Below are 16680 nucleotides of genomic sequence, written 5' to 3'. Positions count from 1 at the left end.
AAATAAAAGAGTAATGTTAACGTATTAATTTGTTTAATAAAATTAAATCAATGGAAGGTTTTCATATATTAATCATAGGTTAAACTCCATCCCTCATCACCTGGTCCAGCCCAAAGGGACAGCTGGTGAGAGATGGAGTCCAGCATATTCGACTCAACTACCCATGGAACTGTCGAGCCTACTCGGTATCGGATTCAAATTCTTGCTGGTTAAACAATTTTCATAGTGCCGCGGCTATCCAGAAGTCATTACTATTATTAATTTTAAGGAGTTTATACGTTAATAATGCTTACATTTGATTTAAAGACAATCTAAATATTGTAAAATAATTAATAAAAATAAATTATTTTATGTTTCTTTAAAAATAAATTTATTATCTGAAAAAAATAATCTAACATAATAAATGTTTGAATTTTCGGTTTATTCTACATGTAAATGTAAAGTTTTATAGTATTTTATATTTTAAAATAAATATTATGGTAGCCAGTCCATGAAATTTTCACATTTATTTTGTATACAAAATTAAATATTTAAAAAACAATTACAGTAAATTAATAAATATTAAGATTTTAATTGAGATTAATTTTTAAAATTACATATTTATTTAAAAATTTTTAAGTCCTGTTATTTAGTTTAAAATTATCGATTTTTGATAAATAAAATATAAGCTGATTTTTGTCTGAATCTCATTTTGAAATAATTCTTATAGCAATGGAGAAGAGATACAACATGTTCTACTGAATTGTAAGTCTAATACTTATGAAGAATTAGGCTTCAAATCTCATCCAGAACTTCAAAAAGTTTTCAAAGATAATCACTCTCCAGTCTTCATCTTATTGTGACATAAACTCTCATCTATAATAAAAGAAATTGAGATTTCATATAACTTTTAAAAATATATATATTATTACGTAAACATAATTCAAAAGATTCATTAATCAAAAATTCTAGTTATTGTTTTTCACTTTTATTTCTAATCGGTAAACGGAGGAAAAAAGTTATTCGAACCTTAAAAACAAACGAAATTATAGAGAAAATACACAGGTTTAATGCGATCTAAACTTTTTCTCTCTCTCTCCCTTTATTGAGTTAAACTGTAAGCATAATTTAAATTTCCTTCGTAGACATTTTAAATTAAGAGATTACTCACGAAAATAGTTTGAGGTCAAAACGTCTTCCACAAATGTTTTAAAAATTGAGTAGTTATTCTTTAAATACTAATATTCTTAATGTAAATACATGATGTATAACCTGCAAGAGTCTCCCATAGAAAATCTGAATAAGTTATTTTTCTAAATCGGTGATTTCTTGTTCGAAGTTTCAGAATTCCTATTTAAATAATAATAGTATGCTTGTATTTTGAAAAATTCGCAAATTAAATGTTTATATAAATTGTTTAAATTATCTTTAATTTCTTAACATTAGAAATGACACGTGGAATATAGGATAAACTAATCTGTTATCGATAAATTTCTGTTTTTATTTTCTGTTCTTTATTTGTGTTTACCCTTCACAAGTAGGCTATTTAACAGATGGTTGAAAAATTTCCTTTCATTTGATAAAATGATAATTTAATTTAAAAAATTGATACCAAAGAATTACTTTTGTAAAAGTTTCATAATTTATTACCGTTTTTAATTGAAATTATATTTTAAAGTATTTTAAATAAATTTTCTATATATAGTATTAAGGTTGTTACGCGTTTTAGCATTCAGTTAATGTTTAGTTCATATTCGAAAGCTAGAGTTAAACCAGCGTAATTCATAAATTCTATTGAATTTTAATTGCTAAACGGCTAAAATACGGCTAAAAATAATGTAAAACAAAAAAGTAATGTTAACGTATTATATATGCATATGTTACAATCGCCATTTATTGCAATGTTAGCAATAAAATAATTTAAAGCTGTTAAAAATAAATCTAGAATAACTATATCGAAGGACTTCTATATTCTATATTATTACTTATTCAATAATCTTGTAAGATTAAAACATTTGCCCTGATTCTTATCTTATAATAAGCATCATATAAAATTCTATATGGAGCATTAAACATTGAACGATAGAATTTTATAGGATTTGACTGGTTTTCAAGACATAAAACAAAATTTTTATTTATAAAGTTTTCAAGTATATATAGGCTATATACCTTGAAAACCATAAAATCGGTTTTCCGCTTTTATATCTTGAAAACCGTTTACATATATATGATTTTATGCAATGTAATAAACCGAAAGTAGATTTGTAGTTACTATTTATATTAACTTATCATACCATATTGATTTTTATTGCTTTCTGCGTTTTTCTTATTGATCCATTTACAAAATACTGGATATACAACGAAGGATTAGAATCCGGATCCATGTCTGCTCCAATGTATAGTGAAGTCTGACATCTTGAATCACTAATAATCTTCATTTTGCTAGAAAGAGAAAAGACATAAAAAGAATTAAACTGTGTAAATACAGGAAAAAATTTGCGCTTTTCCGTCGTGAACATTAGAAAAGTTTACTTTCCAACTCAATTACACAATGCAGAATATTCTAATACTCTATCATATAGCTTGACTGAGTTATCACTTATAAATATTTCATTTAAAAATGTAATATTTATAACTGGATTTAAAATAAGTTATCAATTTTTGATTATTTCTCACCGGAAATGTTATCGGTTCATAGAACTCGAATCATTTGAGAAGCAGGAAATATGAGTCACGATAGAAAGTTTCACCTGGTTTATTTCTAATATATTTGATCCCATGTGAGCCATACAAATCGAATTTGGATTCATCCGTGAAAATTAATATTTCATCAACCTGAACTTTAATTATTCTACCCTTTTATTTAATTTTGTGTGCAGCACTCGTGTTTTAGTCACACATTTCCACCCTTTTTTAAAATAATGCTGTACTGTATATAACGATTATGATAAAATAATTGACGTCAGAGAGTACTTTGTTTATTATAAATTTATTTATTGCACTAACCACTTTCTGATATTTGATGTAACGTACGATTTTGCAATAATAATTGCTTTAAGTAGTTTAAGTAGCGGTTTTGCTTCTCCTTAGGTAGTTTTCCTCCCACTTTCAGGTTTTTCCTTCATATTACCTGTCTCACGTTTCTTTTTGATAAGAGCAATCCGGTTGAATAATAGCAATCTTATTTTTTCTAATTTGTAGCAGTGAATATGTTCCTCACGTGGAACAAGAGCAGCACTCTTTTAAAGTGATGTTCGCTGTAACATTATACAAATTTAAGATAACGTAACTGCTCCAATCTTTAAGAGAATCAGCTTTACATATGTAGCAGTATCAATATATGTTACAATCGCCATTTATTGCATTATCCTAACGGTAGCTTATGTAAATTTTCAATTGTTTTATTTTAAATATATCCATTTCCTTTGAAAATAAAGTAACAGTTTTTCTGGGAATTGAGTAAAATAATACTCTTTTTTTGAATAAATTGAATCATTTATTGCATAAAACTTTGTTCAACGCCTAAAATTCAATTATCTTCGTGTTAAAAGAATTAAAAATAAGTTTATTGTATTTGTTTATATGTATTATTTAGCAGTTGAAATTGGAGTAATTAAATTTTTATACGTAATAGAATGATATGTTATAAGATTAGATTTATTGATTTTAATATGGACTAATATTTATTAATAGTAAGTCCATAAGTTGTTTATATCCTTATTTGAGAACTCTGACTCCAGGCGAATAAGATCCGGGATTCAAAGAGTGCAGAACCTCTGATGATGGATCAGACAAGTTTGGGGCCTTTTTGGTTTTCGGACAGCCCTGAAATCCACCCAACATGCTATCGAATGACTACTGGAGTTTCTTCAGAATAAAAAAGGTTAAGGCGTGATGTTCGTCACCTATATTTTAGAAATTACGCCCTTTCGTGTCACTGACTTGCCTACACCGTTAGCAGGAATCGATCGAGATATATAATTACTGTATGCACATTTTTTTGTTATTCTTCCACTGTTTACTTCAATATTTCAATATTTAAAATTATCCAAAAATTAAAATAAACAAATTTTCTCATATTTTTCACCCTGTTGCTGTCAAACTATTGAAAATACTATTATCATATGAACATTAACGATTAGCGTTCCTATGAAAACATATTCTCTGTATTATAATTAATAAGAGAAAAAAAGAAAGGGAAATCGTTACAAAATACTGTATTTACTTTTCTATAATTCGATTAATTTATTTTCAAAAATACTATTTTATTTATTTTATTAAATTATTAAAATTAAATTACCCCCTTGTAACAGGCTAATGCCTACTACGCTAATAAACTTGATTGATTAATTGATTAATTGATTGAAAATTAAATCAATAATATAGTTTTATCAACAGTTATATAAATAGTTATTTGATTGCAATTTACTCTGTAATAATTGTTTATTTATGTATTTGTCTCGTAGTCCTTAATTGTTTGACATAAGAGTAATTTTGTTGTCGGTTATAAATACTGTATGTAAAGTATAAGTTAATAGTATATAATTAAAATATCAAAATTTGGCATAGTGATTTTATGTAGCATATATTAAAATAATTGCGAATTTATAAAACCGTGGAGTTAAGCCAATAAAAAAATAAATGTTATCGCATCGATATAACAGAAAATCAAGAAAAATCATTGGCAATGTAGACGATTAATAGTTGTCGATTCTTAATAAGCTTTTATAATACTTTTATATTGTAATTTAATTATAATAATCGAGTCAAATCTTTTTTATAAAAAATTTTGTTGGTAAATGGAGGATGACTTCCTAGATAACTATTTTTAAAAGAACTATATCTGAGAGTCAATGTTGGCTGCCATTCAAAACTTTAAGTCAATTTCACTTTTTTTTAATAAAGGAATCATCTTCAAAAAAGACAAGTGGGCATGATATTGTTCCGTATGAATAAAAAAAAATATAATAATCAGATTATCTAAATTTTGAAATATGACTCGATCTATAACAAACACCTAACAAAATATGGCTTCTTGCTGTTATTGTAAGGTTTATGATACCCCTGCTATCTACATGAACTTGGGTTTTAGATATAAACCATATCGAAAGGGTAAGGTTTCCTTTAATGAGATTTTATAGTGTTTGATATTATAAAAAATACAATTGAATGATTCTCAAATATTATAAACACGTAATATAGGTATGTAATTGTAAACGGAAATAAAATATATTTATTTAAATGTGTAGCTAAAATTTGACTTGTTTATGAGTAAAATTCATTTTTTTACAACTAAACATTAAATTTTTTTCTAGTAATTTCAGTTATGTAAGAAACAAATTGAGTATTTAAAGATGATAGCATGATAATAGCAAAGTAATTACTTTTCTTTGTTATACTCTTTTAAATTTCGGGTATTAAGAGGAACCACCCGAGGGAAGACAGGCGTTGTCTGCTTGGAACGGAAGTCGAACTTTGACCTTCCTACTAGCAACATAAAAATTAACAGTTGTATATTGAAATGATTCGAAATTTTTACTATAAAATAATTATCAATAGAGTTTTCTTATCTTAAATTATATTAAGAATAAGATAAGTTGAATATTAATTTTTTAGAGCAATAAAATATTTTTTCTGAAAATGTTGACACATTATTAGGATAATTGAAACAAAACTTAAATATTTTTCATAGTGTTAACAAATACGATTGTAATTTAATCTTCGAAAACAGTCCATAGACAAAACAGTATGACACATTTTCAATTATTGAAACAGAAAAATAAAATTTTATTTATTCAATAATTATTTTTAGTCAAAATATATCTTATTCCTTAAGAATTTAATAGATAAAATAGGAAAATAATTTAAATTAATAATATTTTAATTAATATGCATTAAAATAAATACAATTTTAGACAGCAAAATGCAAAATTATATAATAATTACCATTTTGATTTTTTTAAAAATATATAAATGTGTGTTATAATTAATGGTATATTAACTAATAAATAATTTATCTAAAATTATTTTGTAGTTTTTTTATCTACTTTATATCTATTTTCTATTATATTTTATTTTTTATTTCTATTTTAATCGTAGATTAACAGAATAAATCGCTATAAAAATTCATTTTTATTTTAAATAATATTAACACATTATTTGTACACTATAAAATATTTTTATTTTCGTAAGTTTTGATTCATGTTAAACGGATTTGGCGTATTTTAAAGTTAACATTCGGTAGATAATTGGTCAATTTAACAAATTTTATTGTGTCATTCTTTGTTATTTCCTTATTTGTTTCTTTATAATGATAATTAATTAATATATATAATTATGTAAATAACGATTCATTATAAGTTCTCAATAATTATATAAATATTATTTAAGTATTTAATACTATTATGATGATATGCAAGTAAGATGCATTTGGTAGTATATTTTGACACATGAAGATTACCTATAAATTCTAAACTTTTAGAATATTTATTATTTTAATACATATTTTCTATATAAATATTCATATTCATGCAGACATTGCACATTGCTATTCATAATATATGTAAATGAATCAAAAGCATGATCAAAAAACTTTATAAAATTATCTATATGTAAATTATAGATTAATTTTAAGCGTAGATTAAGGAAAAAGATTAGTCATCCATCTAAAATTGTGATATTTAACGTAATGCCTTTGAACTCAAAAAAAAATCGCTCATTTATTGACAAATGAGTCGTATGGAACTTTATCAAGCAGCTATCACCCAGAGGCTTCTATACACCCTAAATATGCCTCTACTTTCATGATATCGAATTTAATTTTTTAAAAACAATAATATTTCAGGTTTCTGGTATTTTAATATGTTTATAATTTTTAAATTAGTGCAAAAACTTTTCTAATTGGTCCTTTCTTTGTGTAATTTACACAACAAAAAGTGAGTAATAAAATATTTATGATTATCAAAAATTATCAGAAGTTTCTTTAATAGAATTTTTATTTTATTTATTTGTAAATTTAATTTTAATTCCAAGCTGTTTTTAAGAATCTTTATTCCATCACGCAAACAAAGTAATTTAATTTAATTTAATTAACAGAGTAACTTTGACTAAAATCTAATCAAAGTAATATACTTTTAAAAATCATTAAAAACTATTTTCTTAAGTATTTATTAATACCGGTAGTCCTACTTAAAATTATAATTATATGAATTATATGTTTTTTTATTATTAAAATATCAAAATATTAAACGTTTTATAAATGTATTATAAATAAATATCAGTGGCGAAACAATAATGGCGAAAGTGGTTCGGCTGAATCAGGGCCTGGAGCCAACAGGAACCCGAACGTGTCAAGCAAGAAACCTACTACGACCTATGAGCAAAGCAATTGTGTTACTCATGGGTGATGCGATTGAGGCAAAAAGCCTTGAGTAAGGGCTTAAGGCTTTTTGGGTGATGCAAGTCCTCTCTTTTGTGCTGGGGTAAGGAGCAGAAGGAGCACGTCTCGAAGAGTTGTTCAATCTCTGATAAATATACTACATAATAATATATTTTTCCATGTTTTATGTATTAAAATGATTCAAGAAATGTTTTTTTTTAATTTTTATCATAAATAATTTACATGATTTTGTATTTCAATTTAAGACGATTAATATTTTAATATGTAGTAAACTATTATAAAATTTTGTTATTTGCCTATTCGACTGTTTTGGTGTGAAATCAATGCTGAAAAATTATCATGTTATTATATAGATTGATTTTTAAAAATAAATTTTTATTATTATTAATTTAGATAACATCTAGTTCTGAGTACGTCCCTGTTATGAATAATGCAGTAACGAAAATCTTTTACTAGAAAAAAAAAGGAAAAGGAATACTATGCTATCTTAAAATCTGGCACAAATTAGAATATAAATTATGTCATTTAATTATCATAAAATAACTAATTAACGAAAAGGAATTTTTTATTTTTTTTTATAATGATTTAAAAGTCGTTGCCAAAAACTGTTATCATCATAAAATAAAAATTTAAATAGTTTTAATTATTTATAAAATAAGTTTCTTTAATTTAAGTATAGTCGATTGAAAAAAAAACAGAAAATAATTTATAGTGCGTAGAAATAATCAAGTTAAACAAGCTAAAAGTGCAGGCCAAAGTCAGTTAGCTGGGATATTGACATACTGTATTTCAAAAAAATATTTTTAAGAACGTTTGCAGATTTAAACTATTCTTAAAATGTATTTCGGTTAATTAACGTTTGGGCCACGATGTATTCTATAAAACGTTATTTGCAGAATATACGGAATGAATATTTCATCAATCATATATTAATTATATATTTTAAGATATAAATATAATTTTCTAAATAAAATATATATAGAAATAGCATTGAGCTTAATATAAAAAGAAATGTTTTAAATAAATATTCAGAAATTTGTTTAAAAAAATTCCTGTTGATACAATAAGTATATAGATAAAACTTTTAAAGGAATTTTACAGAGATTAACAATTAATAATTATAGTTTGTGTTCACCTTTATTACTTCCAATGGAATGAGATGTTAGAATATCTAATTTTTCTATAAACTTTTTATTAATATAATTAATGAAAATTTAGAATAAGAACTAAACGTAATACGATTTAATTCAGTTTAGATTGATGAATTTGACTAATAAAATTGGCATTTAATTAATTGCCTTTATAACTAAAAATGTTCTTTATGTAAATTATTAATCAGTTATATTTTTATTCATGACAATTACATTTAAAATTACAGTATAAAAATCAAAGTATTAATAAAATATAATTCTTTATTCGTTTTTTATCCATGGTTTATTTTTTAAAATTTTATTATTTCCTGTACTTATCATTAAATAGTTTTAGAGAAATTATATTTATATAAATTAAAACAGATAAAATGTATTAAAATATAAAATGAACTTTTTAAAAAATCTAGTTTTTTAAATTAATTAAAGTGGTGCTATATAATTTTACTTAGTCATTTTTGAACCTATTAAAATCGCTAAAAAATAAGACAATATGTTCAACTTTATTAAATATTTTAAATGGTAATTCTTAGAATTCCTTCGGAATCAAAATAAATTTGATTATTTAATAATTATTAACTTAAATTTATTTATTAGTTGTTGTCTGATTTCTAAGGAACCAGATAATAAGTAACTATAAATTTTGTAATATTATATTTGTCTTTGAATCTTCCAGATGTCTGTGAAGTAATTTGTTAGTCTTTTGTAGTGGCTATTTCGGTTAGAAATCGATCTAGATGCTCTAATCTTAATTATTTTCATTAGATTAACACCGAAATTTCTGTATAAAAGATTCACTCGGCACATTCTACTAAATATAACCTCATAAGATGCTATTCTGTTATGCTCTTACATGCGGTGTAATATTTGAATGTGACACATAAGCCTCTTATTATCTTTGAATACCGAAACTTCGGTATTATCGGAAATAATTAAGTAAGTAAAGCAAAGCATATATGTCCTCAAGTTTCCATAATTTATCGTAGATAGTAAGAGGTAGCCTTCTTCCCTCCTCATCTATGGTCGACCCTACTGTGGGTCAGACCCGCGTATAATTATGTAGACCACATAGTGTACAATGTGCTGGTAATTCAGGATAATTAATTAAGAAATCCTCCTTTGAATATTGAAATGAAACTACAGATTTGTCGCTGTTTCACTTTTAAAAAAAATTAAAGACAAATTCATTTAATTAGTCTATAAATTTATTTTTTATATACTAAATTATTTTTATACATCTTCATGCAATTTTAGAAATGAAAACTAATTCATAAATCTTTAAGAACATGTCATATATAAATTTGAAAATGATTAAATTTGGAAACGAGTCCTTTCGTATATTCGAAAATTATTACCTATATAAAGAATCTAATCTTATTTTATATAATAAATGATTGGCGTTAAGATTAAATATCGAACTTGTTTTAGTAGTGTGAATTATTGAACTAACAATGAAAAATTAGCCATAGACTATCTATTAATTATTTTCGTTTTAAGGGCTATAAGAGGGCCTTTTTTCGCCCTTATCATGGGTTCAAACAAGTCCATAATGAGGTCTTGTCTCTCATCACAAAAAGACGAACAGGAACTGGGCTCGACATATCCGGGTGAAACCACCCATGAAAATGTCTGAAAAGACCTCGTTCTGGGGAACCAGATTCGAAACTGGATCCCCAGAACGGCAGTTTGATGTCTTTATTGCAGCATCAGTTATGTAGACTTTTAGTCAAATTTATAGAAATTGTTTACTTTTTTTAATTAACATTAATTTGATCGAATTAAACTTTATGAAGTTTTGAGGTATTAAAATCATTTTTAATAAAAGTTGATTTTTTAAAAATAATATTACAAAACGTATTTTCGATCACATAAATACTTTATTATAGAATAATTATAGAGTAATTGTTACAAATATTTCGTAGTTAAGTTTCTTTGTAAATTAAAAGACTCCGCACAAACCTTACGGGAAATGGGTTTCGGTGGATTTAACTGAATCTTTGATATTTTGTAGTTCTAGTGATCTCGACGAAAGTCTCCATAGGCACAAAATCAAAAAATAAAGTTTTGAATTATCGATAGTCCAAGATGCAAAACGGCGTAATTCGTGTATGTGTTGTGAATCCTAAATCTTATTCGTTTCAAAATATAAAATGTGTCCTAACAGAGTTCCTTTTCAACCGTTAGCAAGTCTCGGAAGAGTGAGTCTCTTGCGAGAAAGGTACCCATGAGCCACACAGCGAAGCGCTCTGTATCTATTTTACTAACATGATATGAACCTAAATGGCGAAAGAATCAAACTCGCTTGTATTGCATAATGAATGATTTCTCCACAAGGAAATTCAGATATTCATGTATTAATGTATTTATATGGAATAATGTAATAATATTTTTTACAATATTATTATTATTATGAACAGTACCACATAATATTATTACTTTTCTGATACGCAAGAAGTATGCATATTATTTACAAGATCCATAAACTATTCAGTCAAATTAGAATAGAAATTATTAGTGTAAATAAGCGTAATAATCGTTTTTAATCATTAATGAAATATCTTCATTTTTTATCTAATTGATTACTTTGAGGAGGCGGAATTCGGACAGCTCAAATTAACTCGGGTTTTGATAGCCAAATCTCCATGATTATTTTATCTTATAATTTATCCCAACAAGAAAGATGCCTTTCCAGAAATGGCTGATTTCGGATTATTTAATTGATTAATGAATATAAATATTGCTTATCATAAAACTGTGTAAATGTTATTTCTATTGTCACATATGTACAGTACAGTATGTAAGACATAAGACTGTTTCCTCGTAATAAAAGAATAACACAGATCAAGAGCGTTATAAAAGCTATATTTACACATTGGAATTTTAGATACTAAATTTTTACACTGTTATAGCTTCAAAATTAATATTTACTCTTAGACTTTGAGAGAAAGAATTAAATGTAGGAATTATTATAAAGTTTTGGCATGTTGTTATATAATAAATAAATATCTCGTCTTTTCTTCTGAAAAAGAAACGGGCAAAATGAAGACTTTAGAAAGACTATTAAATACGACTTATTCGTATATATGTCTCCAATGTGCGAATAGAAAACTTATGATAAAAAATTAACACTCGAAGTAAGCTATATACTCGTTCAAATAAAGAAACAAAACCTAGACAAGAGAGCCCTGTTAAGATCCGAACCCACAGTCTTCGTAAAACAGTGCGGTGTATGCTTCATTTCTATACTCTAGAATTTAAACCCAAAGTATAAATTTTAGTACATAAAAATTGCATGATTGTTACGATAATGTATAAATGTCCAAAGTGTTATTTATTATCGTAACCAATTATTTAATTCATATTTGCATCATTCTTATGAATTATTTTAAAATTACACATTCGTTAAATAATTTTTTTTGTTGTTTTCTCATTCATAGTTCATCTTTATCCACCTCTTTCAATATCTGATGTTAGCTATAGCATCCATCACAGGACGACAAGTGATGTTAGTTTTAACTTGCTACATTAAGGATAATAATTCGATTTCTTTTAGATTTAGTTTTTCCCATCCAGTTGACCCTCTTTTGACATGTTTGAAGTCGAAATTGAATTGAAAGAATGATCGACGAGGAAGATCAAGAGAAAAAATGTTTTCTGACATATCGTTTTTGCCAACATTTTACACAATATTTATTGATAATGCCTGTCGACCGTTGACTTTCTCAAACAAAGCAGTTAGATTAATATTTTTAGCTATTTTAAATTTTATATAGATATCATTTTTTACATTTCATTTATGTTTATAGTTATTATATATATATAATAATTAATTATAAACATAAATAAAATGTAAAATTTTCATTTATTATTTAAATATTCCTAAAATGTCTGTAATATTGTCTGAATATAATGATTTTTCTCATTTTGTTTTATTAATTTGGGATACTTTATTGACGATTTTTACTTTCCCGGCTATTAGTTATAACAGAAGGAAAGTATGGCCGTCGATAAAAAAAAATGACTCCCAGATTTTTATATTTTTAGATTCGAAAGCCTTAAAACATCGAGAAATGCAAAAAAAAAAAAAAAAAAAAAAAAAAAAAAAAAAAAAAAAAAAAAAAAAATTGGGGGTTGTTTCTGTAAGTATGAATAGTAGTGTGTGGGGGTATGCACGATTTTGTTCACTCACTTTGAAGCTTAATAACTTCTGTGCGTTTCATCGAAAATTTCTGAAGTTTTGCAGGGAGGTTTGTGTATTAGGGAATTGATGATATTAAATTTTAGTGGTTAAAGGTCGAGGGGTGGGGAGATAGAGGGGATCACGTGTAATATCTCGAGTGGGGTCGGACTTAATGAAGATTTTACTCGTTATTAACATTTACAATTTTTTTTTTTTTTTATAAAACTCATCTCTATCTCAAAATTAAACTTTTTGCCATTTTATAATAATTAATTATATAAAAAGTTTTTTAACACCATAACAGATGACGCTACACACAATTTCAAATTTTTTGCCGGGAAAGTTGCGCAACTCGTTGCTGGATTTTTTGAATTAGAGATGAAACAATGAACTTATTAGATTAACTGATAATTTCTTTTATAGATAAAATCGCTATTTTGAATTAAATTTAAGCATACCAAGTTAATGGAAATACTGTAAAACATTATATTATAAGCAGAGCACTAAATTATAATTTTATTTTAGAAGGAAGAAAGGAGACTCTTATCAAAAGCCTCGTTTCCTAATATCGTCAAGCTTCTTCCTATATTGACGTTTTAATATATTTTTCCTAGACTATATAATTTCCTAACCGTTGTTTTAATGTTAAGCTTTTATTTTTAGCTTCTTTACTTTGTCTGACACTAGTAAATAAACTCCAGTTTTTGGCTTTACCCCCTCATTTCTGTCAAGTAGTGTTGTAACTGTAGGCTACTGTAGTACGCATCTGTCTTATAAATTGTTTAGATATTTAACTTATCTAAGATATGTCAATGGAAACTTCTTTATTTCTCTACTTTGTATTCTGCAAGTTTCTGTACTTCAGTGTATTATCGAAAGAAAAAAAGAAGAAGAAGAAAAAAAAAAAACAGAATATATCTTGCCTTCATATGTGTGTGAGGGGTTTCGATAAGTCACTAATCTTCTGCTAGACCTGAAAATAGTCATCTCTTCCTTCAATAATTCTTGGTTCAATGAATACGAGTGCTCTCTCAGTTGCTGTCTTAAGCAAAGCCGTTTTAACATCTGGTGATCATTTACAGTAGATATACGTGGGAATACGGCTTTTATTTCTTGAAAAATCTAATTTTAAGATCCTTCTTTCTATTGTATTCACAAAACTTAAATAAATAAAGTAATTTCTAGCAATCTGGTTTATATCTAAGTTAGTTTTTGTCTTAGTTTATAAATTCTAAAAGTTATGCAGGTAGGACTCGTCCATTTATCTTTCTCTGAACGTAATCACATTCTGAAGTTTTACTATGCCAGCTTCTCTACGAATACCCTAACTATGGCTACCGAATTCTCTTTAGCGATCTATTTGGATATTTTTTTCATTTTGTAAGGAATCAAAACTCGTGATATGAACTGTATTCCACTTCTTAATGTATACTTCCAATGCGATGATTAAGCAACTTATAGACCATAACTCGCAATTACATTTTTCTTTTTTTAAAACGTCTTTCTGAATCATAAAGAAAGTTCTGAATAAAAGGTTTATTTGATTATAATAATGTAAACAAAAATTAAAATTAATTGAACATTTTCTGGTTACTTTTTATATAATTTATTTCATTAAAATTATTAAATAATATTAAATCTTTATTATTTTTTTCAAACTGAGTTTGCATTACATATTAGATACATTGATCATCAAGTACGGTATTTATAAACAAGTTTCTAAAATTAATGTTGTTATCTGTAACGGATAACATTGTCTCTTTTCATTGATAAATTGCTCTCCTTGAGGAAAAAAAAACAGCATTAGAATAGCTGCCTTAAATTTATACAAATATTCTATAAAAAACGAAACTAGTGTGACAAGTAGATTTTCCTGAAGGTGTAACTAATTCGAAAACACTTGAATGTTATTTAACTGTATAATATTTTATAAAATTATTATATAATTGAGCCTATTACGTGAGTCATTAATTGCAAAGTTGTATTAATTTTACAATGCTGGTTTTCTTAATAGACCGGTAGATATTTTATTCGTCATTAACCTGTTCACTTTATTTTCATATCTTGTTTTTATATTTATTACTTGTACATTTATTTACCTTTTTACTGACTCCTGACACAGTTTAGCTTAACAAACTCTTCCTCTTGTGTGCCAAAAATTGATAAATTACTAACTAATTAATAAAATTTGTACTATATTTTCAATAAATTTCTTTTTGTCTCCGAATTATTTTCAAATAATTAAACATTAAAAGCGGTGTAAATAATTTTAAAAAATAGAAAAACAGTTTTAAGAATTTAAATCCGTTTACTTTTCTATAAAATTTAAAGTATTTTATTAACGTATTAACACATATTTTCTAAAGTTATTTTGTTGATTTTTCCTTTTATCTAATCATTGAAATAATTAACTATATTAGAACGATTGAATTAGCAGATTAATATAGCAAAAATATTAGCAAACTGGTATATAATATATTTTCAGAATTTTGTAATTATAACTTATAATAATAATATAAAATTTATAATTCAAAAATTAGAATTTCTTCATATTATAGAAATAAAATTAAAATTAATTATTTTAATTTTATTGCCACTTTTATTTTTCTACGGCAATAAAATGTTGTTAGATAATTCTTAATTAAATAAATAAAAACTAAGAATGATGATAACTAATTAAATGTATTTAATTATTTTTATTAGTTGTTATTTATTTCTTACCAAATAAATGCTATAATGTAGGCATACTTTAATGATAATCTCTAATTAAAACAGTCCGTATTAATTAAGTATCAGTTACAACATTCCTTTTTCTACTTTTCAGACAGGATAAAGAACTATCCTTTTGTTTTATCAGAAGAGAGAGGATTAGAAATGATTGGAAAATACTCTAATCATCACATCATAATTCATAACGATTCTTAAGTATTATTTATATCTTTCATCAAAATTGTTACTTGAGCTTTATAAAAATACGATGGAAATTATAGAAGTAAGTGGACAAATAACAACATGACACTATCAAAATTTTAAGTCTTTACACAGAAAATAATTATTGATAGATGGAGAAAAATTCTTCTACTTTTGAACTTCAAAATATAAAACTCAACTAAAGAAATTTTGCGTTAGGTTTGTAAAAATAGAAGGCCCATTTAAGGGGAACGGGAGAATACGCTGCATCTCTCTCGTTTAATACAGGATTTTTATTCTTTTAGTTTAGCTTTAATTATTTTTATCCAAATAACTATATTTTCTAACTTATGACTGTTGAATACCTAATAATATGTTACTATATCTACTGAATGAAATAATTAACATAATACTTATATGAGAATAAAGTGGCAAAATATTTTACAGCAACATCTTTTAAATTATTCTGGATACTTGCCTGGGGCTAGTAGAGCGCCATTCGGCCCGGGCCTCACATTTACGAGAGCCTCAAAAACATTTATTGCAATTTTTTCGTAATTTACAATAAATGTTTTTGAGGCTTTCGTAAATGTGTGTTAAAGGAAAAGTGTTTTCCTTAATATACAAGGAATTTTTTGTCAAATTATATTATTTAAACATATAATATAATTTTTAACGGTCCTTTGTGTTTTTAATATACTAGGAGGCCGCAAGAAGGTAAGTGGCCTCTTGTGACCTCCGAAAAACACTAAGTAATATTTATAATATGATTATAGATTTGAAAAGTTTAAATCCGAGAGAGTAATAACTTGGATTTTTAAATATTGAATTGTGAATAATTTTAGTTTTATATTATTTTCTTATTATAAAAAAAGGGTTTTATATTCTTAGGATTTATATTAATTTTGTTAAATCTGTCATTTCAATAAAGGCATCTACATATCATGAGATGAAGACCAGAGAATTCTATCTGACTTAGACAATTTTACAGCAGAATTTGAAGTTTTGCCATCTTTTGACAGATAGAACCAAATTTTCATGCCAAAAACTTCCCTGTAGGCTCG

Source organism: Centruroides vittatus, unplaced genomic scaffold (genome assembly GCF_030686945.1).
Source record: "Centruroides vittatus isolate TY-2023 unplaced genomic scaffold, ASM3068694v2 contig_1035, whole genome shotgun sequence".
NCBI classification, from domain to species: domain Eukaryota; kingdom Metazoa; phylum Arthropoda; class Arachnida; order Scorpiones; family Buthidae; genus Centruroides; species Centruroides vittatus.
Note: the sequence above shows the minus strand (reverse complement) of the source record.